This window comes from Anas acuta, chromosome W, assembly GCF_963932015.1.
Source record: "Anas acuta chromosome W, bAnaAcu1.1, whole genome shotgun sequence".
In the NCBI taxonomy this organism is placed as follows: Eukaryota; Metazoa; Chordata; class Aves; order Anseriformes; family Anatidae; genus Anas; species Anas acuta.
This window is the reverse complement of record NC_089016.1, coordinates 27,182,042-27,204,648: the sequence shown is the minus strand read 5'-3', so window position 1 is coordinate 27,204,648 and position 22,607 is coordinate 27,182,042. Positions and strand designations below refer to the sequence as shown.

The 22,607-nt window shown below is 56.7% G+C and overlaps 1 protein-coding gene and 1 pseudogene across 1 annotated transcript in view; both read right to left on the bottom strand.

Moving 5' to 3' along the window:
• Nucleotides 1-22,607, bottom strand: part of LOC137846711 (uncharacterized) — a 420,446-nt gene that overhangs the window by 366,761 nt on the left and 31,078 nt on the right. The window lies entirely within an intron of this gene.
• On the bottom strand, nt 10,742-16,315 carry LOC137847154 (PHD finger protein 24-like; annotated as a pseudogene).

Below are 22,607 nucleotides of genomic sequence, written 5' to 3'. Positions count from 1 at the left end.
TTATAATTAGTTTCCTGGGACCTGAACCATCCCACGGACGCATGCATATTGGTCTCCAGTGGTCCCTCTGGGGGGTCGCTCGTACTGAAGGCTTGTAGTCTTCCTCCCAGGCTTTGTCCTTTAGTTGTTCTTCAGCTTCCCCTTTCTCCTTATTTGGTCATCTCTTAGCCGGATATCAGAGACTTGCGCAGCGTCACATGCAAAAGTCATCAGTTTTTGGAAACTCCTTTGTTCTCTTATTCCCTAGACCCGAGTCTCAAGGTTTACCCTTCAAACCCTCTATTGACATGAACTGCTAGACCATTCCTTTGCAAGATACAAGAACTATATACATGTACATTAACCACTCTGTTTTTCTTAGACTTGTGGTTATACAAGGGTATGTAAGACAGAAGGTCACATTTCATCATGCGGCCTTAGCATTGTTCCATATTGACACAAATCAGATGAACACATTTCACAGGAGTGTGCTTGCTAATGTGATAACCTTAGGCCAGACCTTCCAGCTTAGACATGGAGTTTTCAGGTTTTAGGTCACAGTACCTTGTGGGGATGTCCTGGCAGGACAGGGTCTGAGCATGCTCTGCTCTGGATCCCTCCAGGAGGAAAAGCACAGCTTGTGCCACATGTGTGTATATGCACACATCACATGCCCCATGGCATTCACACATTGCACATCATGCACATACATATGCCATGCATGTGCCTTGCCAACATGCCACACGTGCTACATGTGCCCGGTCACATTTACATGCCATACCGGCACACATTGCACAAGTCACATGCATGTCACAGAGTGAGACCCCAGGAGCCCTGGGACACCTGTCTGCAGTGGTGACAGGAGAGACAGCCTCTGCTCTTTTTGGGATGGCAACAGCGAGTGTCACCCCATTGCAGGGGGTGACCCTGGGGGAGTCCAATGGCATGAGGAAGAGGATGGCCGTGTGCTTTGTGAGCCCCTTTCTCAGGGAAGGAAAGCCCTGTGTCACCATGGCAGGAGATGGGGGTCAGCTTTCCTGGGGATATGCTCATATGCTCATGCTTGGAGGGTCTCCTCTGACCACAGGGTGAAGGTTTGCTCGCCATGCATGCTAAGGGGGCATCTCCCTGCTGTGGGTATTTGGGACCAAAACACGGCAGGAGACCTCCATCCCTTGGGAAGCACAGGTGTGAGCGTTCAGCCACATCGCAAAGGGGTGGTGGGTGAAATTTGCTCCATCCCCAAATCCCCCTGCCCTGGGATGGGTCTGCAGGGCCACATGCAAGCACAGGCGTGTGCGTGTGCAAACCCCGTTGTGTTTAGGAGCCGGGTGCCGCAGGCAGCAGCTGCAGGGAAGTTTCCTGGGGGGTGAGCGCGTCTGGTACAGATGACTGCCTGTGCCTGTGCTGCCTGCACCGGCTTGGCTTCCGGGGAGGCCGCATGAATGAGGCAAGTTGCTATTTCAGTGCTGCCTCTGGCGAGGCTTCTCCTTTAGAGGCAGGCGTGTGTGGGCGCCTGCCTGCGTATGTTCATGGGCTTGTGCCTGCGTGCAGGGGTGGGTGGCAAGGGGGCTTTGGGAGAGGTTTTGCCACGTCAGGGAATTCATGCTGGGGGCTGGCGTACCCCTTCTGGCCCTGCTGCCTCTCCTGCCTGGCACCACATTGTATAACCGTGCTGCTCCCCATGCCAAGTCTCCAGCCATGTGGAGGGGATGCTCTGGCTGCAGACCCTACCTGCAGCCCAGTGATATCCTTCTGGTGTCTCCCTTGCTCTGGTGGATGGAGGGGTTTGCAGCCAGAAAAAGCCTTTGGCAGCCCAAAAATACTAATTAAAAACATTTGTCTGCTTTCCTTGTTCTCTCATGTACAATCCTCAAAGTGTTTGCTCAGGGAGGTGTAGGGGATGAATTTGGGGCCCTGACACCACCTGACTTCTGAAACCTCTTGGGGGTGCTGGAGGAAGGACAGAACTGGGTGATGGGGGAGCACTATGTGGGGGCTGTGCTGCGCTGTCTCACTGCACCCCACCAACTGGGTTTGCATTTCCAGGCTTGATCCTGCCCAGCTGCTAAACAGGGGGTGCATGCCCCAGAGCCCCCTCAGCACTGCATTTCCAGAGCCCCCCACCTGCTATCAGTCCCCATGATCCCCCGACATCATGTGCCACCACAGCTCCCTGCCGAGATGCCAGGACTTGCCAGATCCGTGCTGAGACCCCACAACTGATCTCATGCAATGCCAGGCAATAGGGAGCAAAGGAGGTGGCGCCTACAGCAGCTGTCCCCTGTTGGAGGTCCCTGGGTGCACAGAGCGGCCAGGAAGCAGAAGCCGACCAAGGCAAGAGGGATCCTCTGGCATTTTGTCTCTCCTCCAGCACCCATGTTGCCATGCCGGTACCGCTGTTGCCATGCCGGTACTGCTGTTTCCAGGCTACGCCGAGGCTGTCAGAAGAGGATGTCAGGATGCTTTGAGAATGAGGAGACTGGAGATGAAGCCAAGGTGATGCCCTGGTCTCTGAGTCCCCCCTTGCTGCCAGCCCAGGGACCTGCCAGATATGGCATACCACTCGCGCTGGGCCAGAGGGGACCCAGAGGTAATGGAGGTGTCACTGCTCCTGGGAGGTGGGGTGATGCTTGGCAGTCCCCAGGCTGGGTTCTGGCCAGCCGCTGGCCTTATGGCACTTCCCCAGCATTGTTCAATTCTTCTCCATAGCAGGGTTAGGGTACTGAAGAGATGGATGGCCTGACAGCAGCCTGGTTCATTTGCAGCAGTGTTTTATTAACTGGAATTATAAAGTCATCAGATAAAGAAGCCAAGATTATTTGACATTGTTGCTGAACACACAGGCATGAAATCATGCTGGCAGGCACTGAGTTATATCCCCTTCCTTAATTTCCTTTCCTGGACCATGGTCCTGTTCTTGTAGCCTGTAGATTATCAACCAGTGGAGCCCATACCCAACCTCATCTGCCCTCCCTGACCATCTTATGCTCTTTTTAACTCTGCCACTCATCCGCACCATTAAAAGGAGCCGGAGATCTTGTTAACTCCTTGGGGTACTCCTGGCTGCAAGTCATTGGGGTTTTGGGGTTAGAAATGATTCTCCCCTTGTAAGCATCCTCCTGGGCTGAAGGGCATGTGTGTGCCTCGGCTACATTCCCTGTGCACAAGAGAGATGCCACAAAGCGGGGTCGTTTTTCCTCCTTCCTCTCCCCACTGATAAAAATTCACCTCATATGTACCAGGGTGAATTCTTGCAAGGCCAGCACCCAGCTGTCCCCCAGCAGCTGTCCCCACTGCTGGCCTGCGACAGTGCAGTGCCCACAGACAGCATGGGAGGTGTTATATATGGAGTGGTAATTCGTGTCGAGAAAATGGTTGATATTAATAAAGAAGGGGGAGATTTGGGAGTGTGGCCATGGGGGTCGGCAAGCCCCATGGTTGAGATAACATTAGACTTAACGATGAGGCCATCAGGAATATAAAAGAGTTTAGAGGGAACAAAGAAGGGTGATTCAGGAGACTCCATGTTGTCTCCGGTTGCTTGTTCTCCAGCCATTAAGGCATGGAAGTTGCTGGGTGTTTGCCGTTGTTGTTATATGTAAAGTTGTTTGACCAATGAAAAGTTGTTTTGAAAAGAACTGCTGTGGAGAGAAGGGGATAAGAGGGGAGCCTGCCCTCAAAAAAAAAAAAAAAAAAAGGCAACACGATGTGATGAAGTTCTGTCATCAATAAAGAAGCAGAAAGAAGGAATGAAAAGGAACAGGCTAGCAGAACGGAGACCAGGACGGGAACAGGCACACTGATCGCCTCATGAAGATAGGTTCGGCCAAACTCAGCAAACTGCTCAGAGAAGCTCGTACTGAAAGTTGCTGGAAATGGGTGCACTGGAGCTGGAGAGAAGCTCAAGCTGAGAGAAGCGGACCTGTGCACACAACTGCCCCTCGCTGGTAAGCAGTTGCGCATTATGGGGAATCATACGTCCTTAGGAACAAAGACTGTCCTGGTAACCTTACAGCTTATTCTCCTTCTTAACAATCGGACAGTTTATGAGCCTGAAACATGGGACCAAATCAATGTCAAGGTGTGGGACTCTGCAACTAAAAATGACAAGGTTGCAGTGGGATTGCTCGGCACCTGGCAGGCAGTCTCTGAGGCCTTAAAGAGCCCTGTGGGACCACAGTCAGAAACGTGTGGTTTGCCAGATAGTGAGGGAGCTGCTGGCTCCTTTACTGATCCGACTGCTACACCATCGGCCCCTCTGCTGCTACAGCCATCGAAGGCTTTTGCTGTTACACCCCCTGGTGACCTTAATGTGCCTTTTGACCCAGGCCTATTGGCCTTGAAAAGGAGATGGATATGCTTTTCTTCCATCCAGGAAGAACGGGATACATAAGGCCTGAAGGCCGAGTTGCTTGACAGCTTAAAGCAAGACTGATTCAAAGATCGAAGCCGAAATTCCTTTAAGTGGTATATTCTTTATTGCAGCGCTGGATGCACGGGGGATCTCTCCACCTATCGTGCATACCCAAAGCGGAAAGCAGTCTTGAATTTATACAATCAATCTATCAATATTCTACAAGCGCCTATACATATGCATTACCTATCCCCGCCTTCCCTCGCTTCTCATGCTAATTAGCCTTTTGGCACCTTGCGCCTGCATAGAGCCTCCCAAGAATTGTGGGCAGGGGTCTTTGGGACATGGGCAGGGGTCTTTGGGAGGAAGACCCCGAGTCTTCCTCACAGTGTACTTTTCACCTTTGGTCAGGAATCTGCTGAGTTGGCATGTTTCTTAATTGCGAGAGCTGGTTGTTGCTAATTCTTCCGTTTGTTGTATCTTTATAATGAATTCCAATGTCCAGTTTTGAGATTTATAGTCCTTACATTTGTTTCTCTGTCCGTCTGCCGCTTCCTTATCATGAGTTCCAGTGTCTTGTTTCGAGATATACAGTCCATGTCTGGGGATTGTCCTTGCCTCCCCAATGCCTCCTTAATCAATATTGTTCAAAACATATTGTTCAAAAGGAATGGAAAATGGAGACTTTTAGTAATCAAGAAAAGGAATGGGAAATGGAGACTGTTAAGTCATGGAACTTGAAGGATTGTTTGTTACCTTTTCTGATTGTATAGGCATACTCGGGTTTAGTATGTAAAGCAATGTTCTGTATATTTAGAATGTTTGATGTTTGTGTGTGCGTGTTGGTGGAGCGCAGACTCCCCGCACACCCAGCGCTGTTTACTTGCCTTTTATACCTTTTATAGCTTTTATAAGTATAAATATTACTAAATTCAGATTGAGTTGAGACTTCATTTATAACAGAGGTGAGCAGAAATAGCTCCTGCAAACAGCCTGCATGCCTCGGCTGGGCAAGGATGGGGCTGTGCATGCTTGCTGCTGCCCTGTGCAGGCAGCTGTCAGGTGTTTCACCACATACAAGTCCCTTTGGCAGGGAATTTGCACAGCGTTGCTGGCTCTGCAGCATGCCAAGTCTCTGCACCAGCACATGGGAGGTGGTGGCTGTGCGGCTGGGGAAGGGCAGGACCCCCATTTTGGCTGGAGGGATTTTCTCCCCAAATGTGGGAAGCTTTCAGGATGCCATCCCCCAAGCCTTGTGCAGCTTCTCTCTGGCCTGGTACCCAGGACCGGGGAGGGGGATGCTGCCAAAGCATCCCACCAGCCTCCTCCCTCCACCCAGCTCCTTCCAGTCCCCCCGCGCTTCACCCCCACACTCCAACCTAAATAATTCCTCCTCTGCCTGGCGGTTTGCAGTCTGCTCTCATGTCCCTTCCTTAGTCATCATTCAGCCAAGCAAGACATATATAGTTGGGTGCGGCTCCTTGCAGATTGCTCGCTCCAGCCCCCAGATCACTTTGCTGCTAGTCCCTGGCTGTCTTCTGGGTATCGGGGTGCCCTGTGCTGAACAGGAGGTGACCCCCGTTTGCTGCCCTTGTCATTGCTTTGCTGGCAGAGAGGGGCTGTGGAAGCCCCATATAGCAGGATGCCATGGTGCGTGGGGGGCTGGGTGTTGTGGTTTAACCAGCCAGCAGCTAAACACCACACAGCCGTTCGTTCACCCTCCCCCCTCCCTCTCTGGGACGGGGGAGAGAAATGGAAAGTGAAGCCCGTGAGTTGAGATAAAGACAGTTTAATAAGACAGGAAAATAATAATAATAATAATAATAATAGCAATAATGACAATAATAGTGCTACTAATAATAATGTGTACAAAACAAGTGATGCACAATGCAATTGCTCACCACCCGCTGACCGATGCCCAGCCTAACCCTGAGCAGTCCATCCCTCCTCCCCCGGCTAGCCACCCCTATATATTGTTTAGCATGACGTCAGATGGTATGGAATACCCCTTTGGCTAGTTTGGGTCACCTGTCCCGGGTCTGTCCCCTCCCAGCTCTTGCTGCACCCCCAGCCTGCCCGCTGGCAGGACAGAGCAAGAAGCTGAGACGTCCTTGTCTTGATGTAAGCACTGCTCTGCAACAATTAAAACATCGGGGTGTTATCAGCATCCTAAGCCAAAACATAGCATTCTACCAGCTACTAGGAAGAAAATTAACTCTAACTGAAACCAGGGCACTGGGGCAGGCTGGGGGCCACTCTGCTGCCCTGCCTCCTGTGTGGGGTACATGTAACCCAAACCAGGCTCTGAATCCCTGGCTGGCTGATTTCCAGCCCAGTGCCAAGTGCTGGGCTGGCTTGCTGGGGTGAATCTGAGCCAGATCTGTGCATTCCAGGTACCCTGTCTGCCTTCTTCCCTCCCTGGCCAGACAAGGTTTTCTTCAGCCCCATAGGGCTCCCAGATTAATTGTGTACTGATGTCTTGTCACCGGTGTCCCTGCTGAGCTGCCCCAGTGTGGGGGCTTGAGGAACAGAAGGGACCACATGTACTGGCTGTCAGGCCCAGGGGTGCATCCCAGATGCAGTATGGATGTTAGGGATCATGTGGGGGGACAGTCATGGCATCATACAACTGCCTGCCTTTGCTCTCCAGAGGGACCATCAACATCTGCTCTGACACCAGCAGCAGGGCTTGGGTCTGCGCAGCTGAAATGGGAAGGTAGGACCTACCCCAAACCATTTCCCTCCCCTCTGTTTTGGCCGTCATCCCCTGTGCCACCTCCTGGTCCCCCTGCAGGGCCAGGGTGATGGGGGCAGGAAGGCACAGCAGGCACGGAGAGAGGTACCCAGCACTTTTGTTGTTCCCATGCTGCTCCCTACAGTGACGCAGGAAAGGACCTGGACACCCTGTCGGGGTTCTGTGTGGGCTGCCAGCATGAGTCACAGCCTCCAGCAGAGCACAGGATGCTGGCCGAGCCCACTGACGCACAGTGCTCCCCTTATCCTTGCACCATGCAGCCCCCCTGTGTCCTCCTCATGTGTGACTGTGCCATGGGAGTGAGCATGCTGTGGACAGAAGGAGGAGGCTGGCAGCCTCCTGCCATGTCAGAGCCATCTGAGGAGGGGTTCTCAGGGCTGACAGGAGAGAAGGTGGCTTCACTCCCCATGCATCTTGTGGGGAAGGGGAGCCTGCCGCAGGCTGCGGGAGGCTGGGGCTGTCTGGGTTGAGTCCTTGCTCCTGATGCAAAGTGCGTGACCTGGCAGTCACCCACCATGGGCACAACTCTTGCATTGCCCCTGTTTGGTGGCCATGGTGGTTCCCAACCCATCTCCCTCTTTCCTTCTCCTTCTCCTGCCCACTGACTCCATCACTCCAGCAGCCCCCTTCCTCCCCACCCAAAGGGTGGCTCCCCGACCTCTGGGAGCAGAGGGTAGCGTCCTCACTGGGTGCTGCTCCTGACCAGCGGGATGCTGCAGGATTGGCCCTGCATGGGTACAGGATGGGACCCGGGCACAGTGTGTATGGGGAGAAGGATCATGGGCCCCACTAGGAGACCTGCAGGAGGATGCAATGGGGCAGAGTAGACAGGGGTCTGAGCCATGTTTGGGGCAGGAGGAGAAGGGGGGTTGCAAACACCCCTACAAGATGAGGATGGAAAGGAGCCCCCACATCCCTCATCCCTGCGTGCTCTGACAGCCATGGCATCAGTGGGGGGGCTCAGGGCTGGGCTGTCCCTGCTGTCCCCGGGCCCTAGCCCTGGCACAGGGGACAGCAGGGACCTCTCGTCCCCCGCCGCCGCGCCAGGCCGTGTCCCCGTCCCCGGTGGGACAGGCAGGGATGCGCGCAGGTCCACGAGTGCCACCGTGAGCTCGCGGCGTGGAGCAGGGGCGACACCGTGTGGCCAGATCTCTGCTTGGGGTTGGGAGGGCTTCCTATGGCCCTTCGCATCCCACCCCAGCTCCTTCTGTCCCCGGAGGGTCCTGGTCCCTTCTCGGGGTGCTGCTGGGGGGACAGTGGAGCTGAGAAACTTGTCCTCGCTTGGCTTTGTCACTCCTGCTCTGGACTTGGAGGGATGGATGGTGGGGCTGCCAGGGTGGCAGTGCCTCCAGGAGCTGTCACCACTGCTGTCTCTGGCACACGCCCAGAGACACCCCATTTTCCCTCCTGGTGGCTGCTGACCATCCCTTTGGCAGTCTCAGCCTGCTGGGTCACCTCTGTCTGCCCATGTCTGGACAACTTGCCACACATGTCCCCAGTGTGTGGCTGGCTCTGGTGTGGGGCACACTGTGGTCACCTTCCCATTGCATCATACCTGATGGCACCTGGCCATAACCAGGGGAGCCCTGGGGCCATGCCAAGTCTGCAGGTGCCCAAGCTTGGATGAGGGTGCTCTCCTGCACCCCGGGGTGCAAAGCCAAGCACAAGCTTCCCCACAAGCAGAGATTGTTGGGGCAGATTGGTATCCCTGTGCAATAGCTGTGTACCCAGCAGAGGATGCAACCTCCCCATGCCATTGCAGCAGCATCCCCTGGGACAATGGGGACACCCTGGGCTGGGCAGTGAAACCTGGGTGCACAGTGCTGCAGGATGTTGGGACCTTCCCCTGGGGCCCTGAGGCTGGGAGAGCCCTCAGTGAGGAGGTGTCTGATGAGGAACACAACACCCATGCATGGCACCCTGTGGCAGTGAGGGACCTGTGGACTGCTCTGACATTTTCACTAAAATGAATTTTATCACCCTGGAATTTCCTTCTTGGCAGGATCTGGGCAATAGGGAGGAGTAGGAGCAGGGTCCGTGGGGCTGGGCTATTCCTGCTCCAGCCTTAAATCCCACCAGAGCATCCCTATCCTTTGATCGGGGGTTTGGGACCTGTGATGCTTCACACCAGCATCTGGGAGAGGTTTGCAGCCTCATTTTGGAGGCAGGCTGCCCACTACTGAGGCTTTCTGTGGACAGGAGCACATTCCCCACCATGGCCAGGCTGAGGTCACCAGTCTCAGCTGAGAAGAAGGTGACAGATGCCATGGCAGCACCCTGTGCACTGCCCACCCTGTGCCGGCTGGCTGGGGATGTGCTCAGCTCCCTGGCTGGTGCTGGCTGGGGACCTGCAGCTTGTGGCACCACGTGCACGCTGGGCAGCTGGCACAGTGGTGACAGCACAGCCCTGCAGGATGCGGGCCAGCCTCATTAGCCGGCCAGCGGGCATCCCTCATTAGCAAGCTCCCTGGGGACAGGAGCAGGCCACGTGGCCTGGCAGGGGTGCCAGGCTACAGCAGTGGGATGGAAGGGGACAATAGGACTGGGAATGCCTCTGTGCCCTGTCCTCAGGCATGGGGAAGGGCTGGGAGCAGAGTGGGGCTGGCTCTGTTGTGGCACTGCACAGCTGCAGTGGCAGGGTGGTTTGGGAACAGACCCACATGTCCTGGGGTGTCCCAGGGGTTGGAGAGCAAGGGGGGGGGCAAGCAGGAAAGGGACCCCCCCCATGCACATTTCACAGGTTGTTTCAGAGACCAAACCTGGCTCATGATCTGCTCCCCTGCTTGGATCCTGCGGAGCGCTCAGTGTGGATTTAGGGTGCTGGCAGCAGGAGCTGCACCCTGAGGACCCCCAGGATCTGTTCTCTGCCCCAGCTCTCTGCAGCTCCAACAGCAGTTACCAGCATCTCCTCAGGTGAGTGCAGAATCGCCCACCCGCAGCATCCTGACTTCAGGTGCCCAAACCACCCACTAGCTCCTCCTTCCACCATCCTCTTCCTCCAGGCGATGGGTGCCTGGATTTTCTCCATGGGATCGACTGGACAGCACTGCCGTGGTCTGGACTCAACGGCAGCTCCTTCAGCTGGGGAACTGCAGCCATGGGGACAGGCTGCAGGAAAGTCCACATGGGCAGGCAAGCCTCCTTTGCTATCAGCCTGGTTCTTGCAGACCAAGTGCCACCAGCAGCTTTTCCTGGGTGCTCCAGGGATGTGGCTAGCACTAGAAGAGCCTCCAGTCATTGACACCATTCTTAAAACACCTCTGGGGTGCCCTTTGTGTCTCTGTGGGGTTATTTTGGGTTTCCCAGCGTTGCTGCAAACAGCCTGTTCTCAGCACCCAACCTTTACCACTGCTCAGGGCTCTCCCTTTGCCTGCTCATAGCATCCAGCACCTCTGTGGACAAAGAGCATCCTCATCCCAATGCACAGGCTTTCCTCCCATGGCAGGGCTGGGAATGCGCTCATGAGAGAGAGATGGAAGAGTGGGGACAGGGCTGATGTCTCTCTCCAGGCACAAGCTCCTCCATCCATCACTGCTGTGGGATTCTTGGGGACACGAGGCCCAGTCTGCCTGATGGGAAAGGGACCTGAGCCCAAGGCAGGATGTTCAACACATTGGGCAGCAGTGGGGTCCCCAAAAAACTCCCAGGGAGAAGGCAGGTGGGCACCACTTGGCATCTGTGGCTGTGGTGTGTGCCTCATATGATCGGCAGCCAGAGGGTGGTTGGACACATGTTTAATGGACACTTCCCAGTACAGCATGGAGGCTGTCCCATCCCTGGCTGCTTGCTCATTCCAGCCATGGCTCCAGCCCGCCTGCGCCCCACCTCAGACCCGGCACCTGAAATGCCCCCATGGCACTGGCGCATCTCCTGGCCTCACATATAGCCTGAAACTCTGAGATTGTCTCACAGCTTGAAAGGGAGGGAGTCCCTGAAGTGGGGAGCAGTGCACTGGCTTGGGCAGGGGGAGCTGAGTGGGATGGTGCCTTCATTGACTGAGCTGGGGAGGTGGCGGTGAGGCCATGGTGGCAGCACATCCTTGCCAGGTGGGAGCCACCACACGGCTGTGGGTGTGGGTTGGAGGGGGCTGGCCTTCATCCCTGGTGCCCATGGGGTAAAGTTTGCAGAGAATCCTGCTTCTCTGTGCCTTCCCTCCTGCCTCCTGGCCTCTTTCTTCACCCCTGCCCTACGAAGCCTCCTCCTTGCGGATGGAGGATGGAGCAACCCATCCCCTTGTGCACTCCCAAGTTGTGGTTGCAGGAGGTGGGCGGCAGCTCCCAGGCTGCTGGTGGCTGCCCTGGGGGCCCCAGGGATATGAGCATGGTGGGGTGGGGATGGCCTCCCCGCAGTGGGGAGCCTCTGCACCCCAGGGCCTCCAGGGACAGAGGCCTCCTGCTGAGGGGGCCTCTGGGGCACCAAGGTACCATCCTGCTTCTCCCTCAGCCAATCAGAGCTCTCCAGGGCTGCACCTGCTCAGGCCTCCCTCAGCCAGTCACAGCCCACCACCCATCCTTTTCGGGCACCTCCCAGCCAATCTGACATGGAGGCAGGGGGAAAAGCAGAGTGGCATTTTTCCCGCCAGCCAATCAGCATCTGGCTCCCCACCGGCAGGCAGTGGGGAGCCACGTGGGATTGGCAGGCAGGGCGAAGGGGGCAGGGCTTCTCTCAGCCAATGGGATATGTGGGGCAGGTCACCATGACAACGGGGCTTCCCCCATGGGGAAGGCATCACCAACCAAGATGGTGCCGGGACTGGCGGGCGGGCAAGAGGGGGCTAGGCTGGCAGCTGCAGGTGGATGGCAGTGCTGTTGGGGCAGGCAGCCAGGATGTAGGCAACGTTCTCCCGCAGGAAGCTGGGCCAGTCGACGCACCTGCAGGGATGATGCTGTCACACCGTCACCCCCTGGAGCCCCCAATGGGGAGGGCTTTGGGATGCCCACCCCACTGCCCCTCCACTCCTTCCTCCAAGACGGGGTGCACGCCACCCTCCAGAGCGGCCCCCTCACCTGGCCTCCTCCTGCTCCACGGCCAGCAGGATCTTCTCCTGGCTTTTGCCGCTGCCGCTCCTGGTGGGGCTGCTCTCTGACATGGGCCCAACATGGCTGATACTGCAGGAAAGCAGGGCACTGTTCATCCCCGTGGCCAGCAGGGAGTGGGTGTACGGTATGAGGGAAGGGCTGCAGCCTCTTTCCACACCAAGGTTGCCCCTCCGTGGGCATCTCTGTACCTGACGCTGCAGGATGGCGTCTCCTTCTGGTGTTTGCGGAACCAGGCATGCTGGGCCTTGTGGCACTCATTCTCTCCAATGAAGCCATCGCTGTCCTGGTCCAGCACCAGGAAGGCCACGCATGCTCACTCATGCTCCTTGGCCGTCAGCAGCTGCAGCAGGGAGTTCTGGGGTCGGAGAGGGGAACAAGGAGCACTCATGCCAGGTTTGGGGACCCCCTTCACTGGCCAGGGAAGATCTGGGAAAAGCTGTGGGGTCATGAGCGAGTTGCAATGGACGCCCCAGCCCCGGCACCGTGGCCATACCTGCGGCCGGAGTTTCTGCAGCAGCTGGATAGACTTGTGGGAGAGGAAATCTGGCCACTTGATTTGCCCCTTCTTGTTGGGGTCCAGGGCAGAGAACTGCAGGGTGGCCCACTCTTCCTGTGCCTCCCCCATGGGCTGCTCAAACTGCTGTTTGTGCACCAGGTGCTTATAGTGCAGGAAGTCGTCCAGCGTCAGGCAGGTCTCTGTGGAGGCAGATTTGGGGCATCCCTTCCACCAGCCTTTCCCTGGGCATCTGGGAGTGCCATGCATCCCTCCCACCTCCCCTGCTTCCTCGACTGCTATGGGGGACCCAAGGCTGCCAGCCTTAGCAGAACTTTTACCTTCTGCTGGTCAGGGTAGTGGTGACACCCTCAGCCCAAGGGCTGCATGATGGGTGAGTGAGGGCTCAGCCCATCCTGCCGTGGGGAGGGTCCGCACCTGGAATGATCTTGCACTGCCGCAAAGTCTCCATCAGGCTGTACAGCTCCTCTTTCGTCAACAGGAGATTGAGGTTGTCCTAGAGGGTGAAGACAGGCGTGGGCGTTAGCATATGACCACGGTGGGAGGGGTTGGTGTCATAGAATCACAGAACAGTTTGGGTTGGAAGGGACCTTAAAGATCATCTAGCTCCACCCCCCCTGCCATGGGCAGGACACCTCCCACCAGCCCAGGTTGCCCAAAGCCCCATCCAGCCTGGCCTTGAGCACTGCCAGGGATGGGGCATCCACAGCTTCTCTGGGCAGCTTGTGCCAGTGCCTCACCACCCTCAGAATAAAGAATTTCTTCCTTATATCTAATCTAAATCTCCCCTCTTTTAGTTTAAAGCCATTCCCCCTTGTCCTATCACTCCAACCCCTGACAAAGAGTCCCTCCCCAGCTTTCCTGTGGCCCCCTTTAGGTACTGGAAGACATTCTAGTCCCCTGGTGGCTCCCTGTCAGGATAGATGGCAGGAGCCGAGGAGCAGCAAGAGCCCCAGCACCCTGAAGCAGGCCATGACATGGGACTCTGCTGGTGTCCGTTATGGGCACTCACGCAGTAGTAGCAGCTCCATCCAGTCTCGGTGTGTGCAGTCTCCATCACCTCCATGGTACTGTCATTCTGCAGGTAGCCCATGTGGTGCAGGCAGCCATTGTGGTACACCTGGCTGCAGATGCAGCAGGGGAAGAGGCTCTCGGCTGTCCACACCTCACAGATCTCACACATCTCATCGCTGAGTATCAGCGGAGCGATGATCGGCTGCGGCTCAGCACCCTGCTCAGAGAGGCAGTGTGGGTGCTCCCCAACATGGGGGTACCACATCACAGGTGGGGATGGGTGTAGGGGTGTCAAGGGGATGGGAGGGCAGGTTTTTGAGGTGATGGCACAGTCAACAGGTGTGTGGTGGGGTCATGGCTGGCTTTCTGGCCAGGTAGGGTTAGAGGAGTGGGTATGGGTCCATAGGAAGAAAGTATATGGCTGTAGAGCCATATGTATGGATGGACTGTGTCCATGCATAGTCCATCCACTGCTGGCTGGACTATAGGGCTGTGGGTGTGGGTGGATGGAAGTTTTGATCTGTGGGTTAGCTGGTTGTAGGCATGGACAGAAAAGCTGTAAGGTTGTAGGTTGGCTGGGATGTGTGCTTGTAGTTGTGGGTGGATGGTTGGGTAGGGTTGCAGGTGTGGTTGGGCTGTAGGATGACAGGTGTGCATGGATAAGCTATGGGGTTGCAGATAGCTAGACTGTGAGTGTTGTAGGTGTGGGTGGTCAGGCTGGTCCATAGGGCTTGCATGGACAAACACGCAGAGCAGTGCTTCTGCCTCCAGCCTCTGGAGGCACACAGCCAACACCGAGGAGGCTGTCACTGCCCAGTGGGCACCATGGATGCTTGCAGACCCCCTGCGTGTCTCCAGCCCTGGCCTCCTCCCTCCTACCCCTGCTCCATGCTCAGCTGTTCTCCTGCTCCCGCTGCTCCAAGCTGATGTCCAGTGGCTCATCATCATGCAGCTCCTGCTGCGGCCGGATGAAGGCGGGTGGTGTGAACCTGTTGGCTCGGTCAAACTCCTTTGGCTCCACAGCCTGGCCATCCCACAGCTGCTCCCATGCAGCCTTGATGGCACTGCCCTCCTCCGGCTGCGAGGGCCCTGTGGGCACTTCCTCCTCTCCCTCTTGAACCGTCTGCTCCAGTGTCCCTCGGCACGTGCCCCCAGCCTCTGTCTGCCGCCGCGCCGCCGGCTGCTCCTGCAGCCCATCTTTGAAGGCTGATACGGTCAAGCTGACTTTCTGCACCTTCTCCACCGTCTGCCGCTTTGACATCAGCAACCCCGTGGCTCTGCAAGGGGGGGGAGCTGCATGCAACTGCTGCACCATCGAGCCAAGTCCCTGGCTTCAAAAATGTGTCCTGATGGCTGTGTGCCAGCCACACGCAGGGAGCAGTGGTGCAGTGATGGCTGTGGAGAGATGGACCCAAACCCATGTGGAGACCTGGCTATGGAGGGTCAAGTGTTGAAGGCATGTTGCCTCACCCATCCCCACTCTGCAGGCTCCAGCTTAACAAGAAATGCTTCCAGGCCCTTCCCACACCAGGTCAGTGGACCCCAGAGGGCTGGGACCAGCTGGGACCCTGCCCCTTTCTTTCACCCACATGAGAAAACCTCTTTGATCAGCCAAGGGTGAGATGTGTCCTCGCAGCAGTTCTGCTCAGGGCTAGGGCATGGCAGAGCTGGTGCTGGTTCTCCTACCTTCCCTCAATTTCTCTTCACACCCAGGTCTGTCTAGCTCACAAGCTCGTGTATGTGTGTGCTGCTGTGGCTGGGCTGTGGGAGAGCTGTGAGGGTGCAGGAGGGAAGGGGAGCAGTGCATGGACTTGGGATGCACAGAAGCCAAGAAGGGACTTTGGGTGCAGGGCCAAGGGAAGATGGGCTTGGGGTAAAATGGGGAGAGCAACAGCAAACAGGTTGGGCTCTGTCTCAGTGCGGGTAGACATGATCCCAGGCTGCAGAAGGGCTGAAGATGGGGTGGGCTGAGACCAGGGAGGAAGATTTCCTCTCCAGCAGCATGGGGCACAGCATCACCCAACGTGGGTCCCAACACTGCTCCATGCCTGGCTGGAGTTGCATTGTGGAAGATGCTGCAGCAAAGAGGAGCTCCCAGCTTGCACCCAGGGACAAGCTGGTGGCACTTTGTGATTGCGCGGTGGGGGGCATCGATGCAGCCATCTCCCAGCCCCTCTAGCCTTATGGTGTGACAGGAGGCAGGGAAGTCCCTGGGGGGAGTGGGATTAATTAGCACCACAAATGAGCTCACAGGGATTTTGTAGCTGCAGGAGGCCCCAGTGCTGTGGGCACTGCTGCAGCAGGGAGCCTTGGCACAGTAATTACAGCTGCCCCACATCAGAGCAGGGTGTGTGGGCAGGCGGCAGCTGTGGGTGGTGGCTGCTCTGTGCCAGAGCAGCCATGCAGTAGATGCACAACCCCACGCTCATACCTAGCCAGCCCCTGCCGCACCAGCCCTATTCATGTGCACGCACACATACATGGGCGTGCAAACCCAAACACCACTGTGTACACTTGCACGCATGCGGCTTCCCGGCCCCCCAACCTGTGGGACCATCTGCGCGCACATGCCCACACGTGGCGCTGGGTGCCCAACACGTGGGCCCCATCAAATGTGCGGGGGTACATGCATATGCCCCCCTGGGAGCCATGCTGCGGGTTTGACACTCATTTTGGCAGCACGCAGGTTTTTTTTTTTTTGCACTCCGGGTCCCCGCACCCAGCTTGGGGTGGGCTGGCACCTGGCGCAGCTGCCCACGCTTTGCAAAGGTGGGAGCGGGGATGAGCTGGAGGCATGTGTCCAGGCCACCGCAGCAGCATCGCTGCGGCTGTGCCATTGGGAGGGAACTGGGTGTTTCTGCCTCCTCACAGCATGGCCACCCCCCGCCTGGGTGGCTCAGGAGCCCATTAGCCATGGGTAGGTTCAGCATTTTTCTGGGCAGCATTGCAGCTCTGCCTGTAAGCTGCTGAGGTGGGGGGCACAGAAGGTAGAACCCCCCAACCTCAAGAGCTGCCTTTGCAGGTCTCTGAGTGTCCCCAGATCTTGGCCTGATCCTGGCCTCACCCTGCCCAAGGAAGCGGGGAGGAGAGGCTGCAGAGGGGCTGGGCTCATGGAGAAGAGCCAAAAGAGAGGTGCCTCAGCTCACCGTGCACCAGTGTCCTCAGTAGCTGCACTGGTGCTCCTGATCCCCAGCATGGGCTCACAGCATGGCAGTAGACATGGAGGGTCCCAGCCCACCTCCCTGCCTTCAGCCCCTGGTGATAGCCCTCTCCCAAGGCCACCTTGCGTGCCCCTGTCACCAGCTGCTGTGTGGCTCGCATTGTCTAGAGGCTGGACCCCTTGCAACCTGCTTTTGCCCCTCTCTGGGTTTTTTGCTCCTCTCCCTCATCCTGGCACAGGCTGTCTGCACATCGAGGGGTTGAACGGCTTCACCCCTATCTCCATCATCCAGCTAGACCCAGGCCCAAAGCTCCCCAGATACCTCAGTGCTGCATTGCTCTCCCCAGAACCCCCCAGGATGTGCCGGGGGGGACATCACCCCCATACAGAGCCTCGCCCCAGCTTGGGGCTCCATGGTCTAGCTGCTGGTCTGGCTGTGAGGCTCTGGGTGTCCCCTCCTCTCCCGGTGCCCTCTGGATGCAGGGGGATTAGAGGCACCCCTGCCCATAGCAGCCCAGCTTCCTGCTGCCCCCACGATGGCTGCATCCTGCCCACCACATCCTGTGTCCCCATGTGTCCCCGAGGGAATCCAGCTCCATTTGCTATTAACAGCTGCCCTTCAAGGTGCCCGGTGGTCTGGGATCCAGTGTCACCATCCTGCTCGCCTTGGCACAAATATGGGGCCTATTTTTAGGTCACCCTCATCAACGAGATAAATCTGGGACAGAGCTGGCTGCAAACGCTTGGCTTCATCAAGGTCTACCGGGGGCTATCACAGTGGTTGTGGGCATCTTCCCCTCTTCCCTTGCCTTACCCTGGTCATCTACATCCTGCCTCATTCCCCTGGGCTGCACCGCTTCTCTGTGTTCTTCTGATGGGAAATGCTCCTTGCTGCTTCATCCCTGGATCAAAACACAGCTAGGAAACACTTCATCCTCCTAGAATCAATGGCTCATTCTTCCCAGACCCACAGGGCTCTCTGAGTGGGGAAACTGAGGCACAGTTGCGATGAAGCTGCTGGCCAGCATGAAGGCACCCGTGCCTTGTGCTGGGGGTGCCAGCATCAGATATATGCAGAGGTAAGGGTGGCAGTGGGTGGGTGACAGCACAGGTGGGTGTGGCACAGTGCATTGTGGGTGTTGTGGTGGCTGGGAGCACAGGATGGATGCTCCAGGGAATGACTGCAGGTGGATGTGTTATGGCGTGGCTGGGAGCATGGGGCGGGTGTTAAGGCCCGGTGGGGAGAACAGTGGTGGTTGTGGGTGCTGGGGGGCTGTGAGAAACAAAGCTGTGTTTTTGCAATAGAAGGTGTTTTTGCAGTGGAAAATTCCACTAACCTTGCATATTGAAAAGTGATCGTGCAGCATAGCAGTGGGGAGTATGTTAAGCAGATAAGGGGAAGGTCCCACTGTCCCAAAATAAGGAGGATAGCTAAGAAAAACAGGATGAGCAGTACGAAATCAGTAAAAACAAGAAGAAAAAAAAAAAGGAAAAGGAGAAATTAATGGTTGGTCAAATCAAATTGTACATATATGGTATAGAAGTGTGTCGAGTAGCTTGTGAACCTGTAGTACTCAGTCAATGAGGAAACGGGAGAAATCAGGTGTCAGGTAATAGGGAATATAAGGTTATGATAAACTTTTACTGTGTGCTCCTGCTTGCAGGACGCCCACCACTGCAATCACAAATAAAATAGCTTCACAGAAAGTCCTGTCTGAAGAAAATTATTGAGATTTTTCTCACAGGACTGCTGCAGGGGCTGTGGGTATGGCATGGGTGCAGGCTTTGGGTGGGGGGTGGGATGTTGCAGCAAATCTCTGGGCAAAACAAGGGCCAGTGGGTGCTTGGTACAGCCACAAGCAGGGTCCTTGGTACACCTTGTACTCATCCTCAAGGGGATGCAGCAGGGGTTTATCAGGAGCAGGACACCCCTCCTCCCCCCAGCTCCCGGCTGTTGAGGAAAGATGCACCTGCCCCCCCTACCCCATGCTGGCTCCCTCGGGCCAGGCCAGCTCCTTGCCCTCATAAGGCTCTTTGTGATTTTACCCCCAGCACTATGCCTGTGAGAGTGCTGGGGCCGCTGCCCTGTGGTGGGGCAGAATTAGGGATGGGGTGTCAATGGGGTGGTGACACCCTGGGGACCCCAGGACCCATGGCAACTTGGTCTGAAGGGCACCGAGCAGAGCTGGGAGGAGCTAACACAGCTCTGGCACAGCCCTGCCTGCTGCTGCCTGCCAGGGAACCCTGCATCCCACCCCCCTGACTGGGGCAGACAGGGGGGTCCCCAGAGGGTTCCAGAAGAACCCCCTTGTCCCCTCTCCTTGTTAGATGTTACATGCTGGGACCAGGGCGCTGCTGGGGCTGCTGCTGGGAGGTGACCCTGTTGCAGCAGAACAGAGGGGTTGGTGACATCCAAAGTTGGTGGCACCCTCCCCACACTCTGCAGGGGTGCAGGAGCCTGGTGGAGCGGTCTGGGGGCGGTGGGCAAAGCCCCATCTGTGCTGTGCCCCCCTCCAGGGGACACCCAGCTAGCAGCTGTGCTCCCTGTGGAGCAGCTGTGCTCCCTGTGGAGCACAGCTGGGATCCAGCTGCCCATCCTGCCACACCATGGCTGATTTTATAGGTGTGTCACACGTTTCCATCTCCCAGAGGGGGATGAAAATGCCGTGACAGCAGAGTCCCTTCCCCTGCAGCAGACACAGCTCCCGCCTAGCTCCCCACTTTTCCTTCTCGTCTCCCTCCTCAGCACCCACATCAGGACCCTGATGCCTGTGCGGGACCCTCCCACACCATCTGCACCCCTGCTCCCAGGCACCCCATCCCAGGACCGTCAACCTCCCCAGCACCAGGACCCCAGGGTGACCCACCCATGTGTGTTGTGATGCACAGCCAGCCCGCTCCATGCACCAGGCGAAGTGCTAGCGGCAGCAAAAAAAAGCCACTTACCCAGGGTCAAGGTCCTGCTTGGGAGCGGGAGCCCTAGAGAGCTTCCCACACGATGCCAATGGCAGCTGCTCCCAGCCACCACCTCCTCTCCATCCATGGGTGCTCACCACATCCTGCGCCCCACGTGCAAATCCCTGCCGGGGGATACGACAGTGAAGCTGGGATGCAGGGAGCCAGAGCCGCGTGCTCACTGCTGGAGGATGCAGGAGACAGTGAGATGCTGGGAGCGGATGTCTGTGTCTAGCGTGCAAAAACACTAACGCTCACTCACACACATGGAGGAAGCAGGAAGCTTGTGACTGGGGCTGAGCAGATGCAGCCTGGTTTGCTGTCCCTGTACCAATTGCTGCCTGAGCTGTGTTAAACAGCTCTCTGAGAGATGAAGCATTTTTTTTTAACTGGGCTGATGTTGGCTGGGAGATACCAATAAAAGCTTTCCCTGCATCTCCTCTGGCTCCGGAGCTGGGGTTGCATGGGTGTGGAGGATCAGAGGGCTCCCCTGCCCGCAGTTGGGGTCTTCCCTGCACCAAGCCCCAGCCACAATCTGCTTGTGGCCACTTTAACCCTATGCCTGCTCCTCACCCTGTGGAGAGGGGATGTGCTGGCTCCCAGCTCCATCCAGCCCCGTGTGCCTGGTGCAATGCAGTGTGAGGGGTTTTGGCTCTCCTGGTCCCCAGGACTGGGTGGGTGCATGCTCCAGGGCTGCAGCAGGGCTGGGGGCTCATGGAGATTGTGGGGAAGGAGCGAGGACGCTGGGCTGGTAAGGAAGGTGCAGCCCCAAAGCACCACTTCTGAGGGTGGGATATTTGCTCCATGTGCACCCCCCATGGTCACTCAGCCCCCAGTGCCCTCCTGGGACGGGTGCTGCTGCCTGGGGGTCTGCTGTCCTGTTCTAGAGGTGCCCGCTGTACCTGGGGGTGATTTAGAGTGCCAGGGTCTCGGAGTGTCGCGTTAAGGGGTGTAGCTGATTAACGGTTACGGGCCCAGTCGGATTCAGGGTACTGAACCAGTCGGACATTCACCAACAACGCGTTAACGGTCTGGGGTCTGGTTGGATTCAGAACACTGAACTATCACAGTCACGGATAACCACCCTCACCCTAGTTGCACTTAATGAGAGCTATAACAATGCAATCAAGTGTGATTTATTACAGCAACAGATAACCAGGTTCTTTGGATTGCCGGCGATAGTGACTGTCTGCAAAAGCAAGCTAGTATGCATGAAATACACAGGTGTTACAGGTGTGCAGCCTAGAAATAAACGCGTTGAAAGGATCAAAGACTCTATAGAGATTTATAAGCAAGTATTCAGATCTCACCCAAAGGCGTCCCAATGGGGGGGGAAGAGAGGCTCAGCCCGTCGACTGATCCCAGGAGTCAGGAGGTCCTAAGGATGTTGTATGTCCTCGGGATGGTATCTCCCCTGACGATGGTATCTTCCCTAACATCCCCTCTCTCTTGGGCCAATTTATATTATTTTCTATCTTTTAGGTGGAGCTTGAGTGGCTCTAGTCAAGCATATCTTAGTTATGATTGGTGAAAAGTTTTCCCGTCTCCGTTTAAAGTAATAGGCTCCGAGAAATTCAGAGCGCATGCTCAGTGAGGGGTGGTCGCACCTTGGAGGCGGGTAGCTTTTGGGATGGAGGTGTGTTTTGGTATTATAACGATATTATAATGAGCAAAAAGTACACTAGGGTACAGCATTTGTCAAAACATGACAGGTCCTTGGCTCAGGGTAGCAAAGTGCAGCTTATCGGTCTCGGTGTGCACAAGAACAATCGAGTCCCCACCTGGTCACAGAGCCTAGCCGTGGTGTCTCCACTCCACTCTACGCTCTGTGCTGTTCCTTAGGGCTAGCACACCAAGTTTCCCCAGCACAATAGCATCTAAGGTTGGGAGCCTAGGGAATGCTCAGGTAATGCAGTTATGCCCTACCCTGAAAGCCTCTTCAATGCTGTACATTTTCTTTAAAATGAGAATGTTAGTTTTACTTCCCTAGTTACCTCAGGCAATTACACCACATGGAGCCTTCTGGGGAGCAGCTTCCAGCAGTGCTCTGGGTGTCCCTGCTTGAGCTGGGGGTTGGACCAGCTGACCTCCAGGGGTGTCTTCCCACCTCAACCACTCTGTGAGTTGGTGAATCTGGGGGGGGGAGGGGCTCTGGAGACACCCCCCCCTCCCCACCCCACCCCCCACTCCTTCCATTCTGGTCCTGTCTGGGCCACCACCTGGGCTGGGCTGACTCCCAGCAGCCCTGGAGCTGGTGGCCCTGCAGCTCCTCGCCATGTGCCAGCCCTGTGGGAGCTGACAGTGTTCCCATTTCTGCTGCACCAGCTGCAGTTTTCCACAGCGCCTCCGTAAAGACCTTTTGCATCCTCCCACACCTGACCAGGAGTGAGCTGAGACAGGCTGCAGCTCGTGGCATCCATGGCAGCACCTGGCTGCTGCACCAGCACCTGAGCTGCGTCATGGCTGCCTTCTGCAGCGGCTGCAGATGCATGGAGTCGTGCCCCAGACGGGATTCATCCTGCCTGCTGCTTGTGATGTCAGGTCCTGTTGTGCCTCGCTCCATCAGCTGCAGAGCTTCGTGAAGAGTCCTGTGGTCCTGCCCTGGCCCTGGGTGCCTCCCTTTGATGAATCCCTCCTGAGGATGCTTGCCTTTAGGGTGACCTTGCATTACTTGGTGAGCAGAGTGGAAGGGTGCTGGGATGCACATGGTGTGGAGAGGGACAGAGAAAGTGTAGGCAAACCATAAATGGGGCCAGAGGAAAACATCTCTGCAGCCAAGCCCTGGCCCCAGAGGACTGGGGAAAGGGGAGGTAGTGGAAGACTGCTGGGAGGTT